General features: G+C 37.4%; 1 long non-coding RNA gene across 2 annotated transcripts in view; it reads left to right on the plus strand.

Moving 5' to 3' along the window:
- Positions 1-1,923: 1,923 nt before the first annotated feature.
- Positions 1,924-6,501, plus strand: part of LOC103474944 (uncharacterized) — a 13,472-nt gene continuing 8,894 nt past the window's right edge. For both annotated transcript variants that reach the window (XR_535261.1, XR_535262.1), the window contains exon 1: positions 1,924-1,968. This is a non-coding gene — a long non-coding RNA (uncharacterized LOC103474944). The remainder of the gene's footprint in view (positions 1,969-6,501) is intronic.

The raw sequence follows: 6,501 nt of genomic DNA on the forward strand, positions 1-6,501 counted from the left end.
GTATTCAGCAGGTTGTTTTCCAATGTATTAAAATTAAATATGATCGGGACACTTAATGATATTAGCGATTAGGTAATCCATTCAGCAAGCACTTTTACTTTTAATACTTAAGTATTTTTAAAAGCCAGTACTTTTTTACTTTTACTTAAGTACAAATGCTAATGTGGTAGTTTTACTTTTACTTGAGTACATTTTTGTCTGTGTATTTGTACTTTTACTTAAGTACATTTTTTGAGTACTTTCTCCACCCCTGCTGATTAGATATAAGACGTTTGGATGGATGGATGATTAGATATAAGACGTTTACAGTCGGCAAATTTTGCAAAAGTAAAAATCTGAAGTTCACTTCGTGGCATTTGGTTACCAGTAAACATACTCATCTCTTAGCAACAAAAATGGTTATTGTTCAAAAAACATAAAATTTGTTCTGCTCTTTTGAATTGGAGTGGAGCGGCAAAGTGAGAAGGATGGAAAAAAGAGAGCAAGGAAAAGCCGAAAACTGGACACATTTTGTTCATCGTCTTGGAGATGAAGCAGAGTTTTTTGTTGGCAGCGATTCAGACCCGCCAAAACTGCCAGCCCAGCCAGGGACCCAGGGTAGTTGCAGGTAGCAACTCTAATGTTAATYACAATGTGTGAGTTAACTGATTATAAACTGTACCAGTCCCAAGGTTTATAGTTAAGGTTTAAATTGGAGCCGCCTCGGAGAGCGGCGCGCGTGATCCGCACCGAGTTGCAATGATCCAGAGATGCACGAGGCGCTGCTACACGCTGCGCATGCGGCGGCGTCAGCTCCTGCCGCTGCGTGTCCGCTTCACGCGCACAATGAAATGAACTCCGTGCTCATGACAAATTAAAACAGATTCAATAATTTCCATTGGCATGATTTATCACTTCTCTTTTTATTTCTCTTTCTTTCTACAAAAAACTGTATGATAAAAACTTTCAGGTTGGTGCTTTGGTCTCAGCTAAACCTTTTTTGATGAAAAATTGTATTTGCAAAGACTTCAAAATTCATTGTATTTGTTGTTTTGTTTATTTGTTTTGGATATTTGAAATGCCTTCCAGTTGCAGTGTTAAATGTTCATTATAATTTTAAGTTTACTGATCTTTCAGATTGTGTTCTTGCATTATAATTTTCCCATTAACATGTATTACTTAAAAAGGGTCTAAAAACAACAATAATCTTGTTTATCAAAAATCAAAATTTGTTATTGTGACAGGTCTACACACATATGATTTATAGTGTAGGTAGTTTATTGCCATGGATGGCATAGTTACTTTGAAAGAGTAATTTGATCACTCAATAAAAAATTTAACCATCAGCTAGAAAATGTGCATCTCTTTTCCCTCCATCGTTTACGTTTGTGTAGCTGGTGTTACATATGAAACCTATCTCCCCAAGGAAAAAGAAGACAGTAACAATATGTGTTTTCTAAAAATAATCACAAATACTTAACTTGGATACTAATTTTAATCTGATTATTGGATTGTAAATAGTAACACGTTAGATTACGCGTTACAAGGGGTCAGATTAGAGTAACACGTTGATGACACCATTGTTTGACATTTTTGCTCAAGCTGTTTACGGATCTTTCAGGTTTCCGATATGTGTCCCCCCCCCCAATGATAAACTTGTTCCTACGCCCTTGGGGCAGGGCAAGAAAACTATCTGGTTCTTAGAAAACAAAATATTCCTCAGGATAAATCCCAGGCTTTGAAATGCAGCGTGCGATCTTTGGAAAATGACTTTATCGGCCTGCCACAGCAATGCACAGGTGAGCTTTGCCTCCTATGCATTGAATAGAAATCACTTCTTCACTTAAACCCCCCGCCCCCTTATTGAAATGTGCGGCTCGATCCTGTGAAGTGTGCGATTACTTCTGTTGGTATATGGAGTAACCATGGAGACGTAATTAGTAAAAAACTTATTAGCTTTGTTTACCATCGTGAATGGAGCAAGTCAAGGTAAATCAACGTGCTAGTGATACCCCGCATGCTACCAACACCATGTAACCTTACTTTAGCATTTTTGCTTATTTTAACTTGTACACTACTGTTTGCACACTGAATGAAGCAGTTTTATGTCAGTCAACATAATAGTTGTAACCCTCATCTTACTGGTAGTATCGGCATGCTAGTCACTCAACATGCTAGTGATAGTCCTCATGCTAACATTAGCCTTACAGCTAAAATTAACATTTTAGCTCATTTTTGATGTGTTGAATGGATTACATCCATGTTAGCCAACATTCTTGTGATATGACTTCTAATGGCTACATTTTGGTTAGCACTGTTGCTAATTTTCAGCATCAGTGCCTCAGATCGTGTCAGATCAGAACGCTCTGCCCTAATCGACTGGCACACTTTGGCAGGCCCGTTTTAAATTTCTTCAGAAATTTTGTAGTGTGTTATTATTGTCATGTGCATTTGCAGTGGTTGAGTCATAAACACAGATCTATTTTGAACATTCTCTGTAACCTTGTGCCTCAAAACATGATGATAGAAAAGTCCAACTATGGAGCAGGTGTCCACTCTGGACCAGCTACTGGTTGATTGCTAGGAAAGATACCTATTACGTAGTCTGGAACAGAGAAGCTGTGGGAAAGTTATTTTCTCACACATATCGTGGCAGAGGATGATCTGCTACATCTGAGATAAGGGGAAAAATCATCCAATGCCACATTCAAAAAGGATCCCGAAAAATGTATGCAAATTTATATAAACAGCTAAAACGTCTTGCATCAAAAGCTTAATTAGACCCAACGCACCAATTATACCTGCAGAATAATTATTAGGACATTACAATACACCATAAAAAACAAACATTTATATATTTGTCAAGAATTACATGAAGGAATTATCTGAAAAAAGAAGGAAATCCCACATTTTACCTTTAAATCACCAGATGGCACTGTGCTACCACATCTGACAGCATTTAAATGTCTATCACCAGTATAACGTTTGCCTTCATTTAGAAGAGCAACAGAAATCCCACATTCATTCGTACTATAAATTTAAATCAGAAACTGGCTGCCGTTAGAATTTATCTTCTTTGCGTCTCGGCTCTGCCTAGCCTACACACATTCCTGACTTGCCATCACAGTGTGTTCCTGAATCGACTGATAATCTGTCTGGGTGAGAAGTCAAACGCTGCTTGCGGGGAAGAAAAAAATAACACACGCCAGCCAGACTTTTTATTTAGCGATAGGTCTTTGCAAGTTTTTTTTAAATTTAACTTTACCCCCTTTACCTAAGTATGTATAAATGGTGTAGGAAAAAAAACTAAGATGAATGACGTAAGCAGTAGGCTATGTGTTAAATATCCATCTGTTATTTTGTTTTTAAAAAATTATTTTTCTGACCAAGTAAGAAATTAAATTATTATTATCATTAATATTCCAGTAAATAAATACCCATGTTGATTCTTAACATGTAATCGATTTGGTGATCAATTAAATTAATTTTGTCTATTTCAAGATCAAGCAACAGTATTGCATATTTCATTTTTAAAATCACAAACCAGAATATTTTGTTGCGTCTTTATATTTGACTTACATTATAAAAACACGTGTTGTTTTTGTGTGATTGGAGTAACTGCACACTGTCACCGATGAAGAGAAGAAAATTGGTATTACAAAATTTACCTGTTTTTTAGTCTGTTTTTGCACAGGTTCAACTATAACAATTAAAATGACAATGAATAGATGTTTTAGATAACATTATCATAATAACAATAACCAAGAAATATTATGTAGCACATAATTGCAGAAGCAGTGGGAACATTTCTTGCTTTTCTGATTCACTTGCTTTTGCATTCTTGCTTTTCTTTTTCATGTAGACATCATAACAACTATTGCGACTCAGGGCTCTCAAATTGGGAGTGTTTAATATAATCACCATGGCTGCAGTGCAAATACATGTGACTTACAAAAACGCTAGTAAAATGCTTTACATGAAAATGACTAAGTTGAAATGTAAATAACGTGAGTATATAGTTGTGCAGAATGGTATTTTATGAGGAACAGAGTCCAACGTACTGTCCTGTTATGACACTGATTGGTCATGTGACTATGCTCTAAGGTGTGTTTTTTTTTCTGTGGAGTTTTGTGGTTTGAAAAACATTTCTGCATAGATACATAAAGAGATGCAATAGGAATATTATTGACTAAAAATTGATGTCACTTCTCTTTGGTTTTGCTTTTTTTTCTCGCTCTCTCTCTCTTGAGAAAACACACATACACATAATTTACAGTAGCCACAAGCTTTCCACATGCCTCCACAATCCGCCCCCCTAAAAACAACCGGCCTCCATCTCTTTGCCACACAACCCAGGCAGTTATTAATTCAACCACATGTGCCACGCACCAACCCGTCCTCCAGGATCCTGTTTCCCCTCTCCTCCCTAGTGCCCCAGCCGCCCACCTCCCCTCTCCGCCCCCCAACTGGCTCCGTGAAGAACCCGATGATCTGCAGTCAGATTTAGATATTAGGTGGACGGGTGGAGGTGTGGCCCGCTCGGTAATGAGGTGAGCGGTGGCAGTGAGTCCGGAGGCCCAGACACCGGCGAAACGACGTGTGGATTGAGATGTAGGAGGCCCCTACACGACCAGATGTACCCAGCTGTCACACTGCTGACAGAAAGTAATCCTGCAGCCGCAGAGGCTGAACACAGGATTAGAGGCTCTTCTCTGGAGTTTGAGCTCCGTGCAGAAGTCTATTTCGGATCCCAGTCATGTAACTTTTCAGCCTTTCCTCCCAGCAGTCTTAGTATTTAATGCACCAACTTTACTTTTAATGAAAGAAAGTCTCTCACATTCTCACTGCCGTGAAAAAAAGTGCTTTTTGTTCCATTGCTTCAGTTTCCATCAATAGGCTGAGTGTGTGTCAGTGCGACTGGGAGCAGCAGGAAGCTGGGAGGTGAAACCTGAGTGCAGAAGAGGGCCGGGATGGAGGTGGAGGGGCGTGAGGGGGGGAGGCGGTTGTAGAGGTGATGCAGGGGGTGAGGAGCCAGGCAGGGTGGTTGAGGAGCGGGGCACACTGGGAATGACTCGCCACACATGTTTATTTAGCTTTCTGCACGGTCAATGAAGAGCAGGTTCAGAGCGGGGTGAAACGGAAAGGTGTGCGTGCGTGTGCGTGCGCGTGTGTGAGAGAGAGAGAGTGGACGCACAGCGAGAAAATGTGAAGAGGATGTATGTCCTCAAACAACTGGTGAATCAAAAATACAGAACGGTGAAGGAGGATGTCAGATATTCTTTGACTTGGAAACTGTTCAATGTGTTACAAATAGTTTGACAAGTTATTTCCAAGTCCGAATCCTGGCAATTAGAAAGTGATGCATGCGTGCATGTGCGTGTGTGTGTGTGTGTGTGTGTGTGTGTGTGTGTGTGTGTGTGTGTGTGTGTGTCACTATGCAAACCATGAGGAGATATTTTAGCGGCGCATAAAAGTTAAGAATAGCTTTTTAATGTGTAGCAAATCTGATTTCTTTCCTGCAAAAATGTTACTTTGTGAAGACAATTCGGCTTTCATTTCTCAGAATAAAATGAAATCATTTCAAGCTCACAGACGTTTTTTTAAAGTGTTTTTGCTTATCAACCTTATTGCATTTGGAAAGTATAAACTAATTTAGAATTAGTTTTGCTGAATTCTGAAGACAGGTGATTCCTTCTCAAAATCAGTAAGAAGTTCTACACTTTTAGAAACATAACTTATGTGTCTTCAGACCTCTGTTATGATTCTGAAATTCCTTATTTCTATAAGGATCTAAATCACAATTTGAATAACAAGCAAAATTCTAGAAAATAATGCAATAGCACAGGGAAAAAAATAGTGCAAAACATACCACTTAGTGATATAGTTTTTTTGTTGTTTTTTCTAATGTATAATCAGAGGAACAATAGTGAAGACAAAATAACTATTTATTAATTCAAGCTTTAAATTTAACATTGTATTTTAGAAAAGTATTATCCCAAAAATAATATTCCAATTAGCAACACAATTAATTTAAGGGTTTTAATATTAACTCTCCTGAAGTAAAGTAAACCAATGACAATCACTTTTATTGTAGTTTAATCAAAACTTGGCAGTCTGTATTTGTTTGTGGATTTTTTTAAATTTACTATTCCTGATATGCATGTTTCATAAATGCTTACATTTTGAAGCCGACATTTTTTGCAGTATAAAAGTCACATTTGTTAATGACAAGACATCTTAATATTATTCTTCTCAAATTTTTCAATTTTTCTATTTCCTTTTGTTCTAAATACCAAAAAACAGATTTTTTTCTACTTTACTTCGCAATTTAGGCTGAAAACAAATTCCCTTTCAGATCTTTTTAAGAAAAGCAAGAGATTTTTTATTTACTCAAATATGAAAATATGAAACGTGACATATATGGCAAATACAAACATAAAAAATAGTAATTAATATCAAGTGCTTCACAGAAATACGAGTGAGAAGACAGAACTATTATATATATATATATATATATATATA

This window comes from Poecilia reticulata, linkage group LG13, assembly GCF_000633615.1.
Source record: "Poecilia reticulata strain Guanapo linkage group LG13, Guppy_female_1.0+MT, whole genome shotgun sequence".
In the NCBI taxonomy this organism is placed as follows: domain Eukaryota; kingdom Metazoa; phylum Chordata; class Actinopteri; order Cyprinodontiformes; family Poeciliidae; genus Poecilia; species Poecilia reticulata.